The following is a 22,299-nucleotide window of genomic DNA, read 5'->3' as shown; positions in this document are numbered from 1 at the left end:
TAAATCTCAAAATCAAGATCCTGCGAAATAGAAAATTCATTCCCACTGAATTGGTATTCAAGATTTCTGAATTGTATGAGTTTCATGAAATACTGAAGGAGTTTTCTGCCAATGAAAGTCATTTAACATTGTTTGAGTCGTCCTTTCTAAAAAAAACAGTCTGTTGCATTTTATTTTGGCCGTAAGTGTAGCTGTCAGCAGTAGACAGACAATTTTGCCATTGCATAGCTATACACTCGGGGCCGTGATCGTATCGGTGTTAGTTCTCTATGTTCTGGCTGCAGCAACACAGGTTCGGTTCCGGGTCACGGCAGCCTCAGCTCCACCAATAGTGTTGCTTGCTTGACCAGTGGGGAGATACGCGTCCCCCCAGATGTCTTACAGACAACTCCACACATGAGTGGGGCGAGTGGCGCAATGGATGCCGCATCTGATAATGGTTCAGGACATTCTAGGTTTGACTCCCAGCTAGCTCGTCTTACATTTTGTGCTAAACCTGTGCATCGTGTATGTTTTCATGAATTCACTGGAGAGGGCTCACTTCACCAATGTCAACAAGGAAAAGGTCCTTCCAGTGCTTAATAAACTCTTTGTCAAACATTAACCTGGAGAGTTACATTCTTCATCACAATTTTAGAAGTACCTTTTCCTTCAAGAAGGTCGTCCTGTCATTGGAAAAGGTTGCTTAAATCTCAAAATCAAGATTCCGCAAAATAGAAAATTCATTCCCACTGAATTGGGATTCAAGATTTCTGAAATGTTTGAGTTTCATTAAATACTGAAGGAGTTTTCTGCCAATGAAAATCATTGAACATTGTTTCAGTCGTCCTTTCCAAGAAACCCGTCTGTTGCATTTTATTTTGGCCTTACGTGCAGCTGTCAGCGGTGGAGAGACAATTCTGCCATTGCATAGAAACACACTCGGGGCCGTGATCGTATAGTGGTTAGTACTCTGTGTAGTGGCCGCCGCAACCCCGGTTCGAGTCCGCGTCACGGCAGCCACAGCTTCACCAATAGTGTTGCTTGCTTGACCAGTGGAGAGATACGCGTCCCCACCCGATGTCTTACAGACAACTACACACATGCGTGGGGCTAGTGGCGCAATGGATAACGCATCTGACTACGGATCAGAAGATTCTAGGTTCGACTCCTAGCTAGCTCTTCTTACATTTTGTGCTAAACCTGTGCATTGTGTATCTTTTCATGAATTCTCTGGAGAGGGCTTTCTTCACCAATGTCAACAAGGAGAAGGTCCTTCCAGTGCTGAATAAACTCTTTGTCAAACATTAACCTGGAGAGTTACATTCTTCAACACAATTTTAGAAGTAACTTTTCCTTCAAGAAGGTCGTCCTGTCATTGGAAAAGGTTGCTTAAATCTCAAAATCCAGATCCTGCGAAATAGAAAATTCATTCCCACTGAATTGGTATTCAAGATTTCTGAATTGTATGAGTTTCATGAAATACTGAAGGAGTTTTCTGCCAATGAAAGTCATTTAACATTGTTTGAGTCGTCCTTTCTAAAAAAAACAGTCTGTTGCATTTTATTTTGGCCGTTAGTGTAGCTGTCAGCAGTAGACAGACAATTTTGCCATTGCATAGCTATACACTCGGGGCCGTGATCGTATCGGTGTTAGTTCTCTATGTTCTGGCCGCAGCAACACGGGTTTGGTTCCGGTTCACGGCATCCTCAGCTCCACCAATAGAGTTGCTTGCTTGACCAGTGGGGAGATACGCGTCCCCACCCGATGTCTTGCAGACAACTCCACACATGAGTGGGGCGAGTGGCGCAATGGATACCGCATCTGATAATGGTTCAGGACATTCTAGGTTTGACTCCCAGCTAGCTCGTCTTACATTTTGTGCTAAACCTGTGCATCGTGTATCTTTTCATGAATTCACTGGAGAGGGCTCACTTCACCAATGTCAACAAGGAGAAGGTCCTTCCAGTGCTTAATAAACTCTTTGTCAAACATTAACCTGGAGAGTTACATTCTTCAACACAATTTTAGAAGTAACTTTTCCTTCAAGAAGGTCGTCCTGTCATTGGAAAAGGTTGCTTAAATCTCAAAATCCAGATCCTGCGAAATAGAAAATTCATTCCCACTGAATTGGTATTCAAGATTTCTGAATTGTATGAGTTTCATGAAATACTTAAGGAGTTTTCTGCCAATGAAAGTCATTTAACATTGTTTGAGTCGTCCTTTCTAAAAAAAACAGTCTGTTGCATTTTATTTTGGCCGTACGTGTAGCTGTCAGCGGTAGACAGACAATTTTGCCATCGCATAGCTATACACTCGGGGCCGTGATCGTATCGGTGTTAGTTTTCTATGTTCTGGCAGCAGCAACACAGGTTCGGTTCTGGGTCACGGCAGCCTCAGCTCCACCAATAGAGTTGCTTGCTTCACTAGTGGGGAGATACGAGTCCCCCCAGATGTCTTACAGACAACTCCACACATGAGTGGGGCGAGTGGCGCAATGGATATCGCATCTGATAATGGTTCAGGACATTCTAGGTTTGACTCCCAGCTAGCTCGTCTTACATTTTGTGCTAAACCTGTGCATCGTGTATCTTTTCATGAATTCACTGGAGAGGGCTCACTTCACCAATGTCAACAAGGAGAAGGTCCTTCCAGTGCTTAATAAACTCTTTGTCAAACATTAACCTGGAGAGTTACATTCTTCAACACAATTTTAGAAGTAACTTTTCCTTCAAGAAGGTCGCCCTGTCATTGGAAAAGGTTGCTTAAATCTCAAAATCAAGATCCCGCGAAATAGAAAATTCATTCCCACTGAATTGGTATTCAAGATTTCTGAATTGTATGAGTTTCATGAAATACTGAAGGAGTTTTCTGCCAATGAAAGTCATTTAACATTGTTTCAGTCGTCCTATCTACGAAACCCGTCTGTTGCATTTTATTTTGGCCTTACGTGTAGCTGTCAGCGGTGCAGAGACAATTCTGCCATTGCATAGCAACACACTCGGGGCCGTGATCGTATAGTGGTTAGTACTCTGTGTTGTGGCCGCAGCAACCCCGGTTGGAATCCGGGTCACGGCAGCCTCAGCTTCACCAATAGTGTTGCTTGCTTGACCAGTGGGGAGATACGTGTCCCCACCCGATGTCTTACAGAAAACTCCACACATGAGTGGGGCGAGTGGCGCAATGGATACCGCATCTGATAATGGTTCAGGACATTCGAGGTTTGACTCCCAGCAAGCTCGTCTTACATTTTGTGCTAAACCTGTGCATCGTGTATCTTTTCATGAATTCACTGGAGAGGGCTCACTTCACCAATCTCAACAAGGAAAAGGTCCTTCCAGTGCTTCATAAACTCTTTGTCAAACATTAACCTGGAGAGTTACATTCTTCAACACAATTTTAGAAGTACCTTTTCCTTCAAGAAGGTCGTCCTGTCATTGGAAAAGGTTGCTTAAATCTCAAAATCCAGATCCTGCGAAATAGAAAATTCATTCCCACTGAATTGGTATTCAAGATTTCTGAATTGTATGAGTTTCATGAAATACTGAAGGAGTTTTCTGCCAATGAAAGTCATTTAACATTGTTTGAGTCGTCCTTTCTAAAAAAAACAGTCTGTTGCATTTTATTTTGGCCGTATGTGTAGCTGTCAGCGGTAGACAGACAATTTTGCCATCGCATAGCTATACACTCGGGTCCGTGATCGTATCGGTGTTAGTTTTCTATGTTCTGGCCGCAGCAACACAGGTTCGGTTCTGGGTCACGGCAGCCTCAGCTCCACCAATAGAGTTGCTTGCTTCACTAGTGGGGAGATACGAGTCCCCCCAGATGTCTTACAGACAACTCCACACATGAGTGGGGCGAGTGGCGCAATGGATATCGCATCTGATAATGGTTCAGGACATTCTAGGTTTGACTCCCAGCTAGCTCGTCTTACATTTTGTGCTAAACCTGTGCATCGTGTATCTTTTCATGAATTCACTGGAGAGGGCTCACTTCACCAATGTCAACAAGGAGAAGGTCCTTCCAGTGCTTAATAAACTCTTTGTCAAACATTAACCTGGAGAGTTACATTCTTCAACACAATTTTAGAAGTAACTTTTCCTTCAAGAAGGTCGCCCTGTCATTGGAAAAGGTTGCTTAAATCTCAAAATCAAGATCCTGCAAAAGAGAAAATTCATTCCCACTGAATTGGTATTCAAGATTTCTGAATTGTATGAGTTTCATGAAATACTGAAGGAGTTTTCTGCCAATGAAAGTCATTTAACATTGTTTGAGTCGTCCTTTCTAAAAAAAACAGTCTGTTGCATTTTATTTTGGCCGTAAGTGTAGCTGTCAGCAGTAGACAGACAATTTTGCCATTGCATAGCTATACACTCGGGGGCCGTGATCGTATCGGTGTTAGTTCTCTATGTTCAGGCCGCAGCAACACAGGTTCGGTTCCGGTTCACAGCAGCCTCAGCTCCACCAATAGAGTTGCTTGCTTGACCAGTGGGGAGATACAAGTTCCCCCAGATGTCTTACAGACAACTCCACACATGAGTGGGGCGAGTGGCGCTATGGATACCGTATCTGATAATGGTTCAGGACATTCTAGGTTTGACTCCCAGCTAGCTCGTCTTACATTTTGTGCTAAACCTGTGCATCGTGTATGTTTTCATGAATTCACTGGAGAGGGCTCACTTCACCAATGTCAACAAGGAAAAGGTCCTTCCAGTGCTTAATAAACTCTTTGTCAAACATTAACCTGGAGAGTTACATTCTTCATCACAATTTTAGAAGTACGTTTTCCTTCAAGAAGGTCGTCCTGTCATTGGAAAAGGTTGCTTAAATCTCAAAATCAAGATTCCGCAAAATAGAAAATTCATTCCCACTGAATTGGGATTCAAGATTTCTGAAATGTATGAGTTTCATTAAATACTGAAGGAGTTTTCTGCCAATGAGAATCATTGAACATTGTTTCAGTCGTCCTATCTACGAAACCCGTCTGTTGCATTTTATTTTGGCCTTACGTGTAGCTGTCAGCGGTGCAGAGACAATTCTGCCATTGCATAGCAACGCACTCGGGGCCGTGATCGTATCGTGGTTAGTACTCTGTGTTGTGGCCGCAGCAACCCCGGTTCGAATCCGGGTCACGGCAGCCTCAGCTTCACCAATAGTGTTGCTTGCTTGACCAGTGGGGAGATACGCGTCCCCACCCGAAGTCTTACAGAAAACTCCACACATGAGTGGGGCGAGTGGCGCAATGGATACCGCATCTGATAATGGTTCAGGACATTCGAGGTTTGACTCCCAGCAAGCTCGTCTTACATTTTGTGCTAAACCTGTGCATCGTGTATCTTTTCATGAATTCACTGGAGAGGGCTCACTTCACCAATCTCAACAAGGAAAAGGTCCTTCCAGTGCTTAATAAACTCTTTGTCAAACATTAACCTGGAGAGTTACATTCTTCAACACAATTTTAGAAGTACCTTTTCCTTCAAGAAGGTCGTCCTGTCATTGGAAAAGGTTGCTTAAATCTCAAAATCCAGATCCTGCGAAATAGAAAATTCATTCCCACTGAATTGGTATTCAAGATTTCTGAATTGTATGAGTTTCATGAAATACTTAAGGAGTTTTCTGCCAATGAAAGTCATTTAACATTGTTTGAGTCGTCCTTTCTAAAAAAAACAGTCTGTTGCATTTTATTTTGGCCGTACGTGTAGCTGTCAGCGGTAGACAGACAATTTTGCCATCGCATAGCTATACACTCGGGGCCGTGATCGTATCGGTGTTAGTTTTCTATGTTCTGGCAGCAGCAACACAGGTTCGGTTCTGGGTCACGGCAGCCTCAGCTCCACCAATAGAGTTGCTTGCTTCACTAGTGGGGAGATACGAGTCCCCCCAGATGTCTTACAGACAACTCCACACATGAGTGGGGCGAGTGGCGCAATGGATATCGCATCTGATAATGGTTCAGGACATTCTAGGTTTGACTCCCAGCTAGCTCGTCTTACATTTTGTGCTAAACCTGTGCATCGTGTATCTTTTCATGAATTCACTGGAGAGGGCTCACTTCACCAATGTCAACAAGGAGAAGGTCCTTCCAGTGCTTAATAAACTCTTTGTCAAACATTAACCTGGAGAGTTACATTCTTCAACACAATTTTAGAAGTAACTTTTCCTTCAAGAAGGTCGCCCTGTCATTGGAAAAGGTTGCTTAAATCTCAAAATCAAGATCCCGCGAAATAGAAAATTCATTCCCACTGAATTGGTATTCAAGATTTCTGAATTGTATGAGTTTCATGAAATACTGAAGGAGTTTTCTGCCAATGAAAGTCATTTAACATTGTTTCAGTCGTCCTATCTACGAAACCCGTCTGTTGCATTTTATTTTGGCCTTACGTGTAGCTGTCAGCGGTGCAGAGACAATTCTGCCATTGCATAGCAACACACTCGGGGCCGTGATCGTATAGTGGTTAGTACTCTGTGTTGTGGCCGCAGCAACCCCGGTTGGAATCCGGGTCACGGCAGCCTCAGCTTCACCAATAGTGTTGCTTGCTTGACCAGTGGGGAGATACGTGTCCCCACCCGATGTCTTACAGAAAACTCCACACATGAGTGGGGCGAGTGGCGCAATGGATACCGCATCTGATAATGGTTCAGGACATTCGAGGTTTGACTCCCAGCAAGCTCGTCTTACATTTTGTGCTAAACCTGTGCATCGTGTATCTTTTCATGAATTCACTGGAGAGGGCTCACTTCACCAATCTCAACAAGGAAAAGGTCCTTCCAGTGCTTCATAAACTCTTTGTCAAACATTAACCTGGAGAGTTACATTCTTCAACACAATTTTAGAAGTACCTTTTCCTTCAAGAAGGTCGTCCTGTCATTGGAAAAGGTTGCTTAAATCTCAAAATCCAGATCCTGCGAAATAGAAAATTCATTCCCACTGAATTGGTATTCAAGATTTCTGAATTGTATGAGTTTCATGAAATACTGAAGGAGTTTTCTGCCAATGAAAGTCATTTAACATTGTTTGAGTCGTCCTTTCTAAAAAAAACAGTCTGTTGCATTTTATTTTGGCCGTATGTGTAGCTGTCAGCGGTAGACAGACAATTTTGCCATCGCATAGCTATACACTCGGGTCCGTGATCGTATCGGTGTTAGTTTTCTATGTTCTGGCCGCAGCAACACAGGTTCGGTTCTGGGTCACGGCAGCCTCAGCTCCACCAATAGAGTTGCTTGCTTCACTAGTGGGGAGATACGAGTCCCCCCAGATGTCTTACAGACAACTCCACACATGAGTGGGGCGAGTGGCGCAATGGATATCGCATCTGATAATGGTTCAGGACATTCTAGGTTTGACTCCCAGCTAGCTCGTCTTACATTTTGTGCTAAACCTGTGCATCGTGTATCTTTTCATGAATTCACTGGAGAGGGCTCACTTCACCAATGTCAACAAGGAGAAGGTCCTTCCAGTGCTTAATAAACTCTTTGTCAAACATTAACCTGGAGAGTTACATTCTTCAACACAATTTTAGAAGTAACTTTTCCTTCAAGAAGGTCGCCCTGTCATTGGAAAAGGTTGCTTAAATCTCAAAATCAAGATCCTGCAAAAGAGAAAATTCATTCCCACTGAATTGGTATTCAAGATTTCTGAATTGTATGAGTTTCATGAAATACTGAAGGAGTTTTCTGCCAATGAAAGTCATTTAACATTGTTTGAGTCGTCCTTTCTAAAAAAAACAGTCTGTTGCATTTTATTTTGGCCGTAAGTGTAGCTGTCAGCAGTAGACAGACAATTTTGCCATTGCATAGCTATACACTCGGGGGCCGTGATCGTATCGGTGTTAGTTCTCTATGTTCAGGCCGCAGCAACACAGGTTCGGTTCCGGTTCACAGCAGCCTCAGCTCCACCAATAGAGTTGCTTGCTTGACCAGTGGGGAGATACAAGTTCCCCCAGATGTCTTACAGACAACTCCACACATGAGTGGGGCGAGTGGCGCTATGGATACCGTATCTGATAATGGTTCAGGACATTCTAGGTTTGACTCCCAGCTAGCTCGTCTTACATTTTGTGCTAAACCTGTGCATCGTGTATGTTTTCATGAATTCACTGGAGAGGGCTCACTTCACCAATGTCAACAAGGAAAAGGTCCTTCCAGTGCTTAATAAACTCTTTGTCAAACATTAACCTGGAGAGTTACATTCTTCATCACAATTTTAGAAGTACGTTTTCCTTCAAGAAGGTCGTCCTGTCATTGGAAAAGGTTGCTTAAATCTCAAAATCAAGATTCCGCAAAATAGAAAATTCATTCCCACTGAATTGGGATTCAAGATTTCTGAAATGTATGAGTTTCATTAAATACTGAAGGAGTTTTCTGCCAATGAGAATCATTGAACATTGTTTCAGTCGTCCTATCTACGAAACCCGTCTGTTGCATTTTATTTTGGCCTTACGTGTAGCTGTCAGCGGTGCAGAGACAATTCTGCCATTGCATAGCAACGCACTCGGGGCCGTGATCGTATCGTGGTTAGTACTCTGTGTTGTGGCCGCAGCAACCCCGGTTCGAATCCGGGTCACGGCAGCCTCAGCTTCACCAATAGTGTTGCTTGCTTGACCAGTGGGGAGATACGCGTCCCCACCCGAAGTCTTACAGAAAACTCCACACATGAGTGGGGCGAGTGGCGCAATGGATACCGCATCTGATAATGGTTCAGGACATTCGAGGTTTGACTCCCAGCAAGCTCGTCTTACATTTTGTGCTAAACCTGTGCATCGTGTATCTTTTCATGAATTCACTGGAGAGGGCTCACTTCACCAATCTCAACAAGGAAAAGGTCCTTCCAGTGCTTAATAAACTCTTTGTCAAACATTAACCTGGAGAGTTACATTCTTCAACACAATTTTAGAAGTACCTTTTCCTTCAAGAAGGTCGTCCTGTCATTGGAAAAGGTTGCTTAAATCTCAAAATCCAGATCCTGCGAAATAGAAAATTCATTCCCACTGAATTGGTATTCAAGATTTCTGAATTGTATGAGTTTCATGAAATACTTAAGGAGTTTTCTGCCAATGAAAGTCATTTAACATTGTTTGAGTCGTCCTTTCTAAAAAAAACAGTCTGTTGCATTTTATTTTTGCCGTACGTGTAGCTGTCAGCGGTAGACAGACAATTTTGCCATCGCATAGCTATACACTCGGGGCCGTGATCGTATCGGTGTTAGTTTTCTATGTTCTGGCAGCAGCAACACAGGTTCGGTTCTGGGTCACGGCAGCCTCAGCTCCACCAATAGAGTTGCTTGCTTCACTAGTGGGGAGATACGAGTCCCCCCAGATGTCTTACAGACAACTCCACACATGAGTGGGGCGAGTGGCGCAATGGATATCGCATCTGATAATGGTTCAGGACATTCTAGGTTTGACTCCCAGCTAGCTCGTCTTACATTTTGTGCTAAACCTGTGCATCGTGTATCTTTTCATGAATTCACTGGAGAGGGCTCACTTCACCAATGTCAACAAGGAGAAGGTCCTTCCAGTGCTTAATAAACTCTTTGTCAAACATTAACCTGGAGAGTTACATTCTTCAACACAATTTTAGAAGTAACTTTTCCTTCAAGAAGGTCGCCCTGTCATTGGAAAAGGTTGCTTAAATCTCAAAATCAAGATCCTGCGAAATAGAAAATTCATTCCCACTGAATTGGTATTCAAGATTTCTGAATTGTATGAGTTTCATGAAATACTGAAGGAGTTTTCTGCCAATGAAAGTCATTTAACATTGTTTGAGTCGTCCTTTCTAAAAAAAAACAGTCTGTTGCATTTTATTTTGGCCGTAAGTGTAGCTGTCAGCAGTAGACAGACAATTTTGCCATTGCATAGCTATACACTCGGGGCCGTGATCGTATCAGTGTTAGTTCTCTGTGTTCTGGCTGCAGCAACACAGGTTCGGTTCCGGGTCACGGCAGCCTCAGCTCCACCAATAGTGTTGCTTGCTTGACCAGTGGGGAGATACGCGTCCCCCCAGATGTCTTACAGACAACTCCACACATGAGTGGGGCGAGTGGCGCAATGGATACCGCATCTGATAATGGTTCAGGACATTCTAGGTTTGACTCCCAGCTAGCTCGTCTTACATTTTGTGCTAAACCTGTGCATCGTGTATCTTTTCATGAATTCACTGGAGAGGGCTCACTTCACCAATGTCAACAAGGAAAAGGTCCTTCCAGTGCTTCATAAACTCTTTGTCAAACATTAACCTGGAGAGTTACATTCTTCATCACAATTTTAGAAGTACCTTTTCCTTCAAGAAGGTCGTCCTGTCATTGGAAAAGGTTGCTTAAATCTCAAAATCAAGATTCCGCAAAATAGAAAATTCATTCCCACTGAATTGGGATTCAAGATTTCTGAAATGTATGAGTTTCATTAAATACTGAAGGAGTTTTCTGCCAATGAAAATCATTGAACATTGTTTCAGTCGTCCTTTCTAAGAAACCCGTCTGTTGCATTTTATTTTGGCCTTACGTGTAGCTGTCAGCGGTGTAAGACAATTCTGCCATTGCATCGCAACACACTCGGGGCCGTCATCGTATTGTGGTTAGTACTCTGTGTTGTGGCCGCAGGAACCCCGGTTCGAATCCGGGTCACGGCAACCTCAGCTTCACCAATAGTGTTGCTTACTTGACCAGTGGGGAGATACGCGTCCCCACCCGATGTCTTACAGACAACTACACACATGCGTGGGGCTAGTGGCGCAATGGATAACGCATCTGACTACGGATCAGAAGATTCTAGGTTCGACTCCTAGCTAGCTCGTCTTACATTTTGTGCTAAACCTGTGCATTGTGTATCTTTTTATGAATTCTCTGGAGAGGGCTTTCTTCACCAATGTCAACGAGGAGAAGGTCCTTCCAGTGCTGAATAAACTCTTTGTCAAACATTAACCTGGAGAGTTACATTCTTCATCAGAATTTTAGAAGTACCTTTTCCTTCAAGAAGGTCGTCCTGTCATTGGAAAAGGTTGCTTAAATCTCAAAATCAAGATTCCGCAAAATAGAAAATTCATTCCCACTGAATTGGGATTCAAGATTTCTGAAATGTATGAGTTTCATTAAATACTGAAGGAGTTTTCTGCCAATGAAAATCATTTAACATTGTTTGAGTCGTCCTTTCTAAAAAAACCAGTCTGTTGCATTTTATTTTGGCCGTACGTGTAGCTGTCAGCGGTAGACAGACAATTTTGCCATCGCATAGCTATACACTCGGGGCCGTGATCGTATCGGTGTTAGTTTTCTATGTTCTGGCCGCAGCAACACAGGTTCGGTTCTGGGTCACGGCAGCCTCAGCTCCACCCATGGAGTTGCTTCCTTGACTAGTGGGGAGATACGAGTCCCCCCAGATGTCTTACAGACAACTCCACACATGAGTGGGGCGAGTGGCGCAATGGATAACGCATCTGACTACGGATCAGAAGATTCTAGGTTTGACTCCCAGCTAGCTCGTCTTACATTTTGTGCTAAACCTGTGCATCGTGTATCTTTTCATGAATTCACTGGAGAGGGCTCACTTCACCAATGTCAACAAGGAGAAGGTCCTTCCAGTGCTTAATAAACTCTTTGTCAAACATTAACCTGTAGAGTTACATTCTTCAACACAATTTTAGAAGTAACTTTTCCTTCAAGAAGGTCGTCCTGTCATTGGAAAAGGTTGCTTAAATCTCAAAATCAAGATCCTGCGAAATAGAAAATTCATTCCCACTGAATTGGTATTCAAGATTTCTGAATTGTATGAGTTTCATGAAATACTGAAGGAGTTTTCTGCCAATGAAAGTCATTTAACATTGTTTGAGTCGTCCTTTCTAAAAAAACAGTCTGTTGCATTTTATTTTGGCCGTAAGTGTAGCTGTCGGCAGTAGACAGACAATTTTGCCATTGCATAGCTATACACTCGGGGCCGTGATCGTATCGGTGTTAGTTCTCTATGTTCTGGCCGCAGCAACACAGGTTCGGTTCCGGTTCACGGCAGACTCAGCTCCACCAATAGAGTTGCTTGCTTGACCAGTGGGGAGATACGAGTCTCCCCAGATGTCTAACAGACAACTCCACACATGAGTGGGGCGAGTGGCGCAATGGATACCGCATCTGATAATGGTTCAGGACATTCTAGGTTTGACTCCCAGCTAGCTCGCCTTACATTTTGTGCTAAACCTGTGCATCGTGTATCTTTTCATGAATTCACTGGAGAGGGCTCACATCACCAATGTCAACAAGGAAAAGGTCCTTCCAGTGCTAAATAAACTCTTTGTCAAACATTAACCTGGAGAGTTACATTCTTCATCACAATTTAGAAGTACCTTTTGCTTCAAGAATGTCGTCCTGTCATTGGAAAAGGTTGCTTAAATCTCAAAATCAAGATTCCGCAAAATAGAAAATTCATTCCCACTGAATTGGGATTCAAGATTTCTGAAATGTATGAGTTTCATTAAATACTGAAGGAGTTTTCTGCCAATGAAAATCATTATACATTGTTTCAGTCGTCCTTTCTAAGAAACCCGTCTGTTGTATTTTATTTTGGCCTTACGTGTAGCTGTCAGCGGTGGAGAGACAATACTGCCATTGCATAGCAACACACTCGGGGCCGTGATCGTATAGTGGTTAGTGCTCTGTGTTGTGGCCTCAGCAACCCCGGTTCGAGTCCGTGTCACGGCAGCCTCAGCTTCACCAATAGTGTTCCTTGCTTGACAAGTGGAGAGATACGCGTCCCCACCCGATGTCTTACAGACAACTACACACATGCGTGGGGCTAGTGGCGCAATGGATACCGCATCTGACTTCGGATCAGAAGATTCTAGGTTCGACTCCTAGCTAGCTCGTCTTACATTTTGTGCTAAACCTGTGCATTGTGTATCTTTTCATGAATTCTCTGGAGAGGGCTTTCTTCACCAATGTCAACAAGAAGAAGGTCCTTCCACTGCTGAATAAACTCTTTGTCAAACATTAACCTGGAGAGTTACATTCTTCAACACAATTTTAGAAGTACCTTTTCCTTCAAGAAGGTCGTCCTGTCATTGGAAAAGGTTGCTTAAATCTCAAAATCAAGATTTCGCAAAATAGAAAATTCATTCCCACTGAATTGGGATTCAAGATTTCTGAAATGTATGAGTTTCATTAAATACTGAAGGAGTTTTCTGCCAATGAAAATCATTGAACATAGTTTCAGTCGTCCTTTCTAAGAAACCCGTCTGTTGCATTTTATTTTGGCCTTACGTGTAGCTGTCAGCGGTGTAGAGACAATTCTGCCATTGCATCGCAACACACTCGGGGCCGTCATCGTATTGTGGTTAGTACTCTGTGTTGTGGCCGCAGGAACCCCGGTTCGAATCCGGGTCACGGCAACCTCAGCTTCACCAATAGTGTTGCTTACTTGACCAGTGGGGAGATACGCGTCCCCACCCGATGTCTTACAGACAACTCCACACATGAGTGGGGCGTGTGGCGCAATGGATACCGCATCTGATAATGGTTCAGGACATTCTAGGTTTGACTCCCAGCTAGCTCGTCTTACATTTTGTGCTAAACCTGTGCATCGTGTATCTTTTCATGAATTCACTGGGGAGTGCTCACTTCACCAATGTCAACAAGGAAAAGGTCCTTCCAGTGCTGAATAAACTCTTTGTCAAACATTAACCTGGAGAGTTACATTCTTCAACACAATTTTAGAAGTACCTTTTCCTTCAAGAAGGTCATCCTGTCATTGGAAAAGGTTGCTTAAATCTCAAAATCCAGATCCTGCGAAATAGAAAATTCATTCCCACTGAATTGGTATTCAAGATTTCTGAATTGTATGAGTTTCATGAAATACTGAAGGAGTTTTCTGCCAATGAAAGTCATTTAACATTGTTTGAGTCGTCCTTTCTAAAAAAAACAGTCTGTTGCATTTTATTTTGGCCGTACGTGTAGCTGTCAGCGGTAGACAGACAATTTTGCCATCGCATAGCTATACACTCGGGGCCGTGATCGTATCGGTGTTAATTTTCTATGTTCTGGCCGCAGCAACACAGGTTCGGTTCTGGGTCACGGCAGCCTCAGCTCCACCAATAGAGTTGCTTGCTTCACTAGTGGGGAGATACGAGTCCCCCCAGATGTCTTACAGACAACTCCACACATGAGTGGGGCGAGTGGCGCAATGGATACCGCATCTGATAATGGTTCCGGACATTCTAGGTTTGACTCCCAGCTAGCTCGTCTTACATTTTGTGCTAAACCTGTGCATCGTGTATCTTTTCATGAATTCACTGGAGAGGGCTCACTTCACCAATGTCAACAAGGAAAAGGTCCTTCCAGTGCTTAATAAACTCTTTGTCAAACATTAACCTGGAGAGTTACATTCTTCATCACAATTTTAGAAGTACCTTTTCCTTCAAGAAGGTCGTCCTGTCATTGGAAAAGGTTGCTTAAATCTCAAAATCAAGATTCCGCAAAATAGAAAATTCATTCCCACTGAATTGGGATTCAAGATTTCTGAAAGGTATGAGTTTCATTAAATACTGAAGGAGTTTTCTGCCAATGAAAATCATTGAACATTGTTTCAGTCGTCCTATCTACGAAACCCGTCTGTTGCATTTTATTTTGGCCTTACGTGTAGCTGTCAGCGGTGCAGAGACAATTCTGCCATTGCATAGCAACACAATCGGGGCCGTGATCGTATAGTGGTTAGTACGCTGTGTTGTGGCCGCAGCAACCCCGGTTCGAATCCGGGTCACGGCAGCCTCAGCTTCACCAATAGTGTTGCTTGCTTGACCAGTGGGGAGATACGCGTCCCCACCCGATGTCTTACAGACAACTCCACACATGAGTGGGGCGAGTGGCGCGAGTGGCGCAATGGATACTGCATCTGATAATGGTTCAGGACATTCGAGGTTTGACTCCCAGCTACCTCGTATTACATTTTGTGCTAAACCTGTGCATCGTGTATCTTTTCATGAATTCACTGGAGAGGGCTCACTTCACCAATCTCAACAAGGAAAAGGTCCTTCCAGTGCTGAATAAACTCTTTGTCAAACATTAACCTGGAGAGTTACATTCTTCAACACAATTTTAGAAGTAACTTTTCCTTCAAGAAGGTCGTCCTGTCATTGGAAAAGGTTGCTTAAATCTCAAAATCAAGATTCCGCAAAATAGAAAATTCATTCCCACTGAATTGGATTTCAAGATTTCTGAAATGTATGAGTTTCATTAAATACTGAAGGAGTTTTCTGCCAATTAAAATCATTGAACATTGTTTCAGTCGTCCTTTCTAAGAAACCCGTCTGTTGCATTTTATTTTGGCCTTACGTGTAGCTATCATCGGTGGAGAGACAATTCTGCCATTGCATAGCAACACACTCGGGGCCGTGATCGTATAGTGGTTAGTCCTCTGTGTAGTGGCCGCAGCAACCCCGTTTCGAATCCGGGTCACGGCAGCCTCAGCTTCACCAATAGTGTTCCTTGCTTGACCAGTGGGGAGATACGCGTCCCCACCCGATGTCTTACAGACAACTCCACACATGAGTGGGGCGCGTGGCGCAATGGATACCGCATCTGATAATGGTTCAGGTCATTCTAGGTTTGACTCCCAGCTAGCTCGTCTTACATTTTGTGCTAAACCTGTGCATCGTGTATCTTTTCATGAATTCACTGGGGAGTGCTCACTTCACCAATCTCAACAAGGAAAAGGTCCTTCCAGTGCTTAATAAACTCTTTGTCAAACATTAACCTGGAGAGTTACATTCTTCAACACAATTTTAGAAGTACCTTTTCCTTCAAGAAGGTCGTCCTGTCATTGGAAAAGGTTGCTTAAATCTCAAAATCAAGATTTCGCAAAATAGAAAATTCATTCCCACTGAATTGGGATTCAAGATTTCTGAAATGTATGAGTTTCATTAAATACTGAAGGAGTTTTCTGCCAATGAAAATCATTGAACATTGTTTCAGTCGTCCTTTCCAAGAAACCCGTCTGTTGCATTTTATTTTGGCCTTACGTGTAGCTGTCAGCGGTGGAGAAACAATTCTGCCATTGCATCGCAACACACTCGGGGCCGTCATCGTATAGTGGTTAGTACTCTGTGTTGTGGCCGCAGCAACCCCGGTTCGAATCCGTGTCACGGCAGCCTCAGCTTCACCAATAGTGTTGCTTGCTTGACCAGTGGGGAGATACGAGTCCCCACCCGATGTCTTACAGAAACTCCACACATGAGTGGGGCGAGTGGCGCAATGGATGCCACATCTGATCATGGTTCAGGACATTTGAAGTTTGACTCCCAGCTAGCTCGTCTTACATTTTGTGCTAAACCTGTGCATCGTGTATCTTTTCATGAATTCACTGGAGAGGGCTCACTTCCCCAATCTCAACAAGGAAAAGGTCCTTCCAGTGCTTAATAAACTCTTTGTCAAACATTAACCTGGAGAGTTACATTCTTCAACACAATTTTAGAAGTACCTTTTCCTTCAAGAAGGTCGTCCTGTCATTGGAAAAGGTTGCTTAAATCTCAAAATCCAGATCCTGCGAAATAGAAAATTCATTCCCACTGAATTGGTATTCAAGATTTCTGAATTGTATGAGTTTCATGAAATACTGAAGGAGTTTTCTGCCAATGAAAGTCATTTAACATTGTTTGAGTCGTCCTTTCTAAAAAAACCAGTCTGTTGCATTTTATTTTGGCCGTACGTGTAGCTGTCAGCGGTAGACAGACAATTTTGCCATCGCATAGCTATACACTCGGGGCCGTGATCGTATCGGTGTTAGTTTTCTATGTTCTGGCCGCAGCAACACAGGTTCGGTTCTGGGTCACGGCAGCCTCAGCTCCACCCATGGAGTTGCTTGCTTGACTAGTGGGGAGATACGAGTCCCCCCAGATGTCTTACAGACAACTCCACACATGAGTGGGGCGAGTGGCGCAATGGATAACGCATCTGACTACGGATCAGAAGATTCTAGGTTTGACTCCCAGCTAGCTCGCCTTACATTTTGTGCTAAACCTGTGCATCGTGTATCTTTTCATGAATTCACTGGAGAGGGCTCACTTCACCAATCTCAACAAGGAAAAGGTCCTTCCAGTGCTTAATAAACTCTTTGTCAAACATTAACCTGGAGAGTTACATTCTTCAACACAATTTTAGAAGTAACTTTTCCTTCAAGAAGGTCGTCCTGTCATTGGAAAAGGTTGCTTAAATCTCAAAATCAAGATCCTGCGAAATAGAAAATTCATTCCCACTGAATTGGTATTCAAGATTTCTGAATTGTATGAGTTTCATGAAATACTGAAGGAGTTTTCTGCCAATGAAAGTCATTTAACATTGTTTGAGTCGTCCTTTCTAAAAAAAACAGTCTGTTGCATTTTATTTTGGCCGTAAGTGTAGCTGTCAGCAGTAGACAGACAATTTTGCCATTGCATAGCTATACACTCGGGGGCCGTGATCGTATCGGTGTTAGTTCTCTATGTTCTGGCCGCAGCAACACAGGTTCGGTTCCGGTTCACGGCAGCCTCAGCTCCACCAATAGAGTTGCTTGCTTGACCAGTGGGGAGATACGAGTTCCCCCAGATGTCTTACAGACAACTCCACACATGAGTGGGGCGAGTGGCGCTATGGATACCGTATCTGATAATGGTTCAGGACATTCTAGGTTTGACTCCCAGCTAGCTCGTCTTACATTTTGTGCTAAACCTGTGCATCGTGTATGTTTTCATGAATTCACTGGAGAGGGCTCACTTCACCAATGTCAACAAGGAAAAGGTCCTTCCAGTGCTTAATAAACTCTTTGTCAAACATTAACCTGGAGAGTTACATTCTTCATCACAATTTTAGAAGTACCTTTTCCTTCAAGAAGGTCGTCCTGTCATTGGAAAAGGTTGCTTAAATCTCAAAATCAAGATTCCGCAAAATAGAAAATTCATTCCCACTGAATTGGGATTCAAGATTTCTGAAATGTATGAGTTTCATTAAATACTGAAGGAGTTTTCTGCCAATGAGAATCATTGAACATTGTTTCAGTCGTCCTATCTACGAAACCCGTCTGTTGCATTTTATTTTGGCCTTACGTGTAGCTGTCAGCGGTGCAGAGACAATTCTGCCATTGCATAGCAACGCACTCGGGGCCGTGATCGTATCGTGGTTAGTACTCTGTGTTGTGGCCGCAGCAACCCCGGTTCGAATCCGGGTCACGGCAGCCTCAGCTTCACCAATAGTGTTGCTTGCTTGACCAGTGGGGAGATACGCGTCCCCACCCGAAGTCTTACAGAAAACTCCACACATGAGTGGGGCGAGTGGCGCAATGGATACCGCATCTGAGAATGGTTCAGGACATTCGAGGTTTGACTCCCAGCAAGCTCGTCTTACATTTTGTGCTAAACCTGTGCATCGTGTATCTTTTCATGAATTCACTGGAGAGGGCTCACTTCACCAATCTCAACAAGGAAAAGGTCCTTCCAGTGCTTAATAAACTCTTTGTCAAACATTAACCTGGAGAGTTACATTCTTCAACACAATTTTAGAAGTACCTTTTCCTTCAAGAAGGTCGTCCTGTCATTGGAAAAGGTTGCTTAAATCTCAAAATCCAGATCCTGCGAAATAGAAAATTCATTCCCACTGAATTGGTATTCAAGATTTCTGAATTGTATGAGTTTCATGAAATACTTAAGGAGTTTTCTGCCAATGAAAGTCATTTAACATTGTTTGAGTCGTCCTTTCTAAAAAAACCAGTCTGTTGCATTTTATTTTGGCCGTACGTGTAGCTGTCAGCGGTAGACAGACAATTTTGCCATCGCATAGCTATACACTCGGGGCCGTGATCGTATCGGTGTTAGTTTTCTATGTTCTGGCAGCAGCAACACAGGTTCGGTTCTGGGTCACGGCAGCCTCAGCTCCACCAATAGAGTTGCTTGCTTCACTAGTGGGGAGATACGAGTCCCCCCAGATGTCTTACAGACAACTCCACACATGAGTGGGGCGAGTGGCGCAATGGATATCGCATCTGATAATGGTTCAGGACATTCTAGGTTTGACTCCCAGCTAGCTCGTCTTACATTTTGTGCTAAACCTGTGCATCGTGTATCTTTTCATGAATTCACTGGAGAGGGCTCACTTCACCAATGTCAACAAGGAGAAGGTCCTTCCAGTGCTTAATAAACTCTTTGTCAAACATTAACCTGGAGAGTTACATTCTTCAACACAATTTTAGAAGTAACTTTTCCTTCAAGAAGGTCGCCCTGTCATTGGAAAAGGTTGCTTAAATCTCAAAATCAAGATCCTGCGAAATAGAAAATTCATTCCCACTGAATTGGTATTCAAGATTTCTGAATTGTATGAGTTTCATGAAATACTGAAGGAGTTTTCTGCCAATGAAAGTCATTTAACATTGTTTGAGTCGTCCTTTCTAAAAAAAAACAGTCTGTTGCATTTTATTTTGGCCGTAAGTGTAGCTGTCAGCAGTAGACAGACAATTTTGCCATTGCATAGCTATACACTCGGGCCGTGATCGTATCAGTGTTAGTTCTCTGTGTTCTGGCTGCAGCAGCACAGGTTCGGTTCCGGGTCACGGCAGCCTCAGCTCCACCAATAGTGTTGCTTGCTTGACCAGTGGGGAGATACGCGTCCCCCCAGATGTCTTACAGACAACTCCACACATGAGTGGGGCGAGTGGCGCAATGGATACCGCATCTGATAATGGTTCAGGACATTCTAGGTTTGACTCCCAGCTAGCTCGTCTTACATTTTGTGCTAAACCTGTGCATCGTGTATCTTTTCATGAATTCACTGGAGAGGGCTCACTTCACCAATGTCAACAAGGAAAAGGTCCTTCCAGTGCTTCATAAACTCTTTGTCAAACATTAACCTGGAGAGTTACATTCTTCATCACAATTTTAGAAGTACCTTTTCCTTCAAGAAGGTCGTCCTGTCATTGGAAAAGGTTGCTTAAATCTCAAAATCAAGATTCCGCAAAATAGAAAATTCATTCCCACTGAATTGGGATTCAAGATTTCTGAAATGTATGAGTTTCATTAAATACTGAAGGAGTTTTCTGCCAATGAAAATCATTGAACATTGTTTCAGTCGTCCTTTCCAAGAAACCCGTCTGTTGCATTTTATTTTGGCCTTACGTGTAGCTGTCAGCGTTGCAGAGACAATTCTGCCATTGCATAGCAACACACTCGGGGCCGTGATCGTATAGTGGTTAGTACTCTGTGTTGTGGCCGCAGCAACCCCGGTTCGAATCCGGGTCACGGCAGCCTCAGCTTCACCAATAGTGTTCCTTGCTTGACCAGTGGGGAGATACGCGTCCCCACCCGATGTCTTACAGAAAACTCCACACATGAGTGGGGCGAGTGGCGCTATGGATACCGCATCTGATAATGGTTCAGGACGTGCTAGGTTTGACTCCCAGCTAGCTGGTCTTACATTTTGTGCTAAACCTGTGCATCGTGTATCTTTTCATGAATTCACTGGGGAGTGCTCACTTCACCAATGTCAACAAGGAAAAGGTCCTTCCAGTGCTGAATAAACTCTTTGTCAAACATTAACCTGGAGAGTTACATTCTTCATCACAATTTTAGAAGTACCTTTTCCTTCAAGAAGGTCGTCCTGTCATTGGAAAAGGTTGCTTAAATCTCAAAATCAAGATTCCGCAAAATAGAAAATTCATTCCCACTGAATTGGGATTCAAGATTTCTGAAATGTATGAGTTTCATTAAATACTGAAGGAGTTTTCTGCCAATGAAAATCATTGAACATTGTTTCAGTCGTCCTTTCTAAGAAACCCGTCTGTTGCATTTTATTTTGGCCTTACGTGTAGCTGTCAGCGGTGGAGAGACAATTCTGCCATTGCACAGCAACACACTCGGGGCAGTTATCGTATAGTGGTTAGTACTCTGTGTAGTGGCCGCCGCAACCCCGGTTCGAGTCCGCGTCACGGCAGCCTCAGCTTCACCAATAGTGTTGCTTGCTTGACCAGTGGAGAGATACGCGTCCCCACCCGATGTCTTTCAGACAACTACACACATGCGTGGGGCTAGTGGCGCAATGGATAACGCATCTGACTACGGATCAGAAGATTCTAGGTTCGACTCCTAGCTAGCTCGTCTTACATTTTGTGCTAAACCTGTGCATTGTGTATCTTTTTATGAATTCTCTGGAGAGGGCTTTCTTCACCAATGTCAACAAGGAGAAGGTCCTTCCAGTGCTGAATAAACTCTTTGTCAAACATTAACCTGGAGAGTTACATTCTTCATCAGAATTTTAGAAGTACCTTTTCCTTCAAGAAGGTCGTCCTGTCATTGGAAAAGGTTGCTTAAATCTCAAAATCAAGATTCCGCAAAATAGAAAATTCATTCCCACTGAATTGGGATTCAAGATTTCTGAAATGTATGAGTTTCATTAAATACTGAAGGAGTTTTCTGCCAATGAAAATCATTGAACATTGTTTCAGTCGTCCTATCTACGAAACCCGTCTGTTGCATTTTATTTTGGCCTTACGTGTAGCTGTCAGCGGTGCAGAGACAATTCTGCCATTGCATAGCAACACAATCGGGGCCGTGATCGTATAGTGGTTAGTACTCTGTGTTGTGGCCGCAGCAACCCCGGTTCGAATCCGGGTCACGGCAGCCTCAGCTTCACCAATAGTGTTGCTTGCTTGACCAGTGGGGAGATACGCGTCCCCACCCGATGTCTTACAGACAACTCCACACATGAGTGGGGCGAGTGGCGCAATGGATACTGCATCTGATAATGGTTCAGGACATTCGAGGTTTGACTCCCAGCTACCTCGTATTACATTTTGTGCTAAACCTGTGCATCGTGTATCTTTTCATGAATTCACTGGAGAGGGCTCACTTCACCAATCTCAACAAGGAAAAGGTCCTTCCAGTGCTGAATAAACTCTTTGTCAAACATTAACCTGGAGAGTTACATTCTTCAACACAATTTTAGAAGTAACTTTTCCTTCAAGAAGGTCGTCCTGTCATTGGAAAAGGTTGCTTAAATCTCAAAATCAAGATTCCGCAAAATAGAAAATTCATTCCCACTGAATTGGGATTCAAGATTTCGGAAATGTATGAGTTTCATTAAATACTGAAGGAGTTTTCTGCCAATGAAAATCATTGAACATTGTTTCAGTCGTCCTTTCTAAGAAACCCGTCTGTTGCATTTTATTTTGGCCTTACGTGTAGCTATCATCGGTGGAGAGACAATTCTGCCATTGCATAGCAACACACTCGGGGCCGTGATCGTATAGTGGTTAGTCCTCTGTGTAGTGGCCGCAGCAACCCCGTTTCGAATCCGGGTCACGGCAGCCTCAGCTTCACCAATAGTGTTCC

General features: G+C 43.5%; 7 non-coding genes across 7 annotated transcripts; all 7 read left to right on the top strand.

Annotated features, from left to right (window-relative positions):
- The first annotated feature begins 1,089 nt into the window (after positions 1-1,089).
- trnar-acg (transfer RNA arginine (anticodon ACG)) lies at positions 1,090-1,162 on the top strand. The gene has a single exon. It is a non-coding gene; the product is annotated as a tRNA-Arg (tRNA).
- A 9,534-nt stretch (positions 1,163-10,696) lies between these two features.
- trnar-acg (transfer RNA arginine (anticodon ACG)) lies at positions 10,697-10,769 on the top strand. The gene has a single exon. It is a non-coding gene; the product is annotated as a tRNA-Arg (tRNA).
- Positions 10,770-12,752: 1,983 nt separating this feature from the next.
- trnar-ucg (transfer RNA arginine (anticodon UCG)) lies at positions 12,753-12,825 on the top strand. Its single transcript has one exon. It is a non-coding gene; the product is annotated as a tRNA-Arg (tRNA).
- A 1,822-nt stretch (positions 12,826-14,647) lies between these two features.
- On the top strand, positions 14,648-14,719 carry trnah-gug (transfer RNA histidin (anticodon GUG)). Its single transcript has one exon. It is a non-coding gene; the product is annotated as a tRNA-His (tRNA).
- Positions 14,720-20,144: 5,425 nt separating this feature from the next.
- On the top strand, positions 20,145-20,216 carry trnah-gug (transfer RNA histidin (anticodon GUG)). The gene has a single exon. It is a non-coding gene; the product is annotated as a tRNA-His (tRNA).
- Positions 20,217-20,993: 777 nt separating this feature from the next.
- On the top strand, positions 20,994-21,066 carry trnar-acg (transfer RNA arginine (anticodon ACG)). The gene has a single exon. It is a non-coding gene; the product is annotated as a tRNA-Arg (tRNA).
- A 450-nt stretch (positions 21,067-21,516) lies between these two features.
- trnah-gug (transfer RNA histidin (anticodon GUG)) lies at positions 21,517-21,588 on the top strand. Its single transcript has one exon. It is a non-coding gene; the product is annotated as a tRNA-His (tRNA).
- The last annotated feature ends 711 nt before the right edge of the window (positions 21,589-22,299 follow it).

This window comes from Idiotropiscis lumnitzeri, chromosome 9, assembly GCF_059441095.1.
Source record: "Idiotropiscis lumnitzeri isolate Australia: NSW breed Sydney's pygmy pipehorse chromosome 9, RoL_Ilum_1.0, whole genome shotgun sequence".
Taxonomy (NCBI): Eukaryota; Metazoa; Chordata; class Actinopteri; order Syngnathiformes; family Syngnathidae; genus Idiotropiscis; species Idiotropiscis lumnitzeri.
This window is presented reverse-complemented; position numbering and strand designations above follow the sequence as displayed.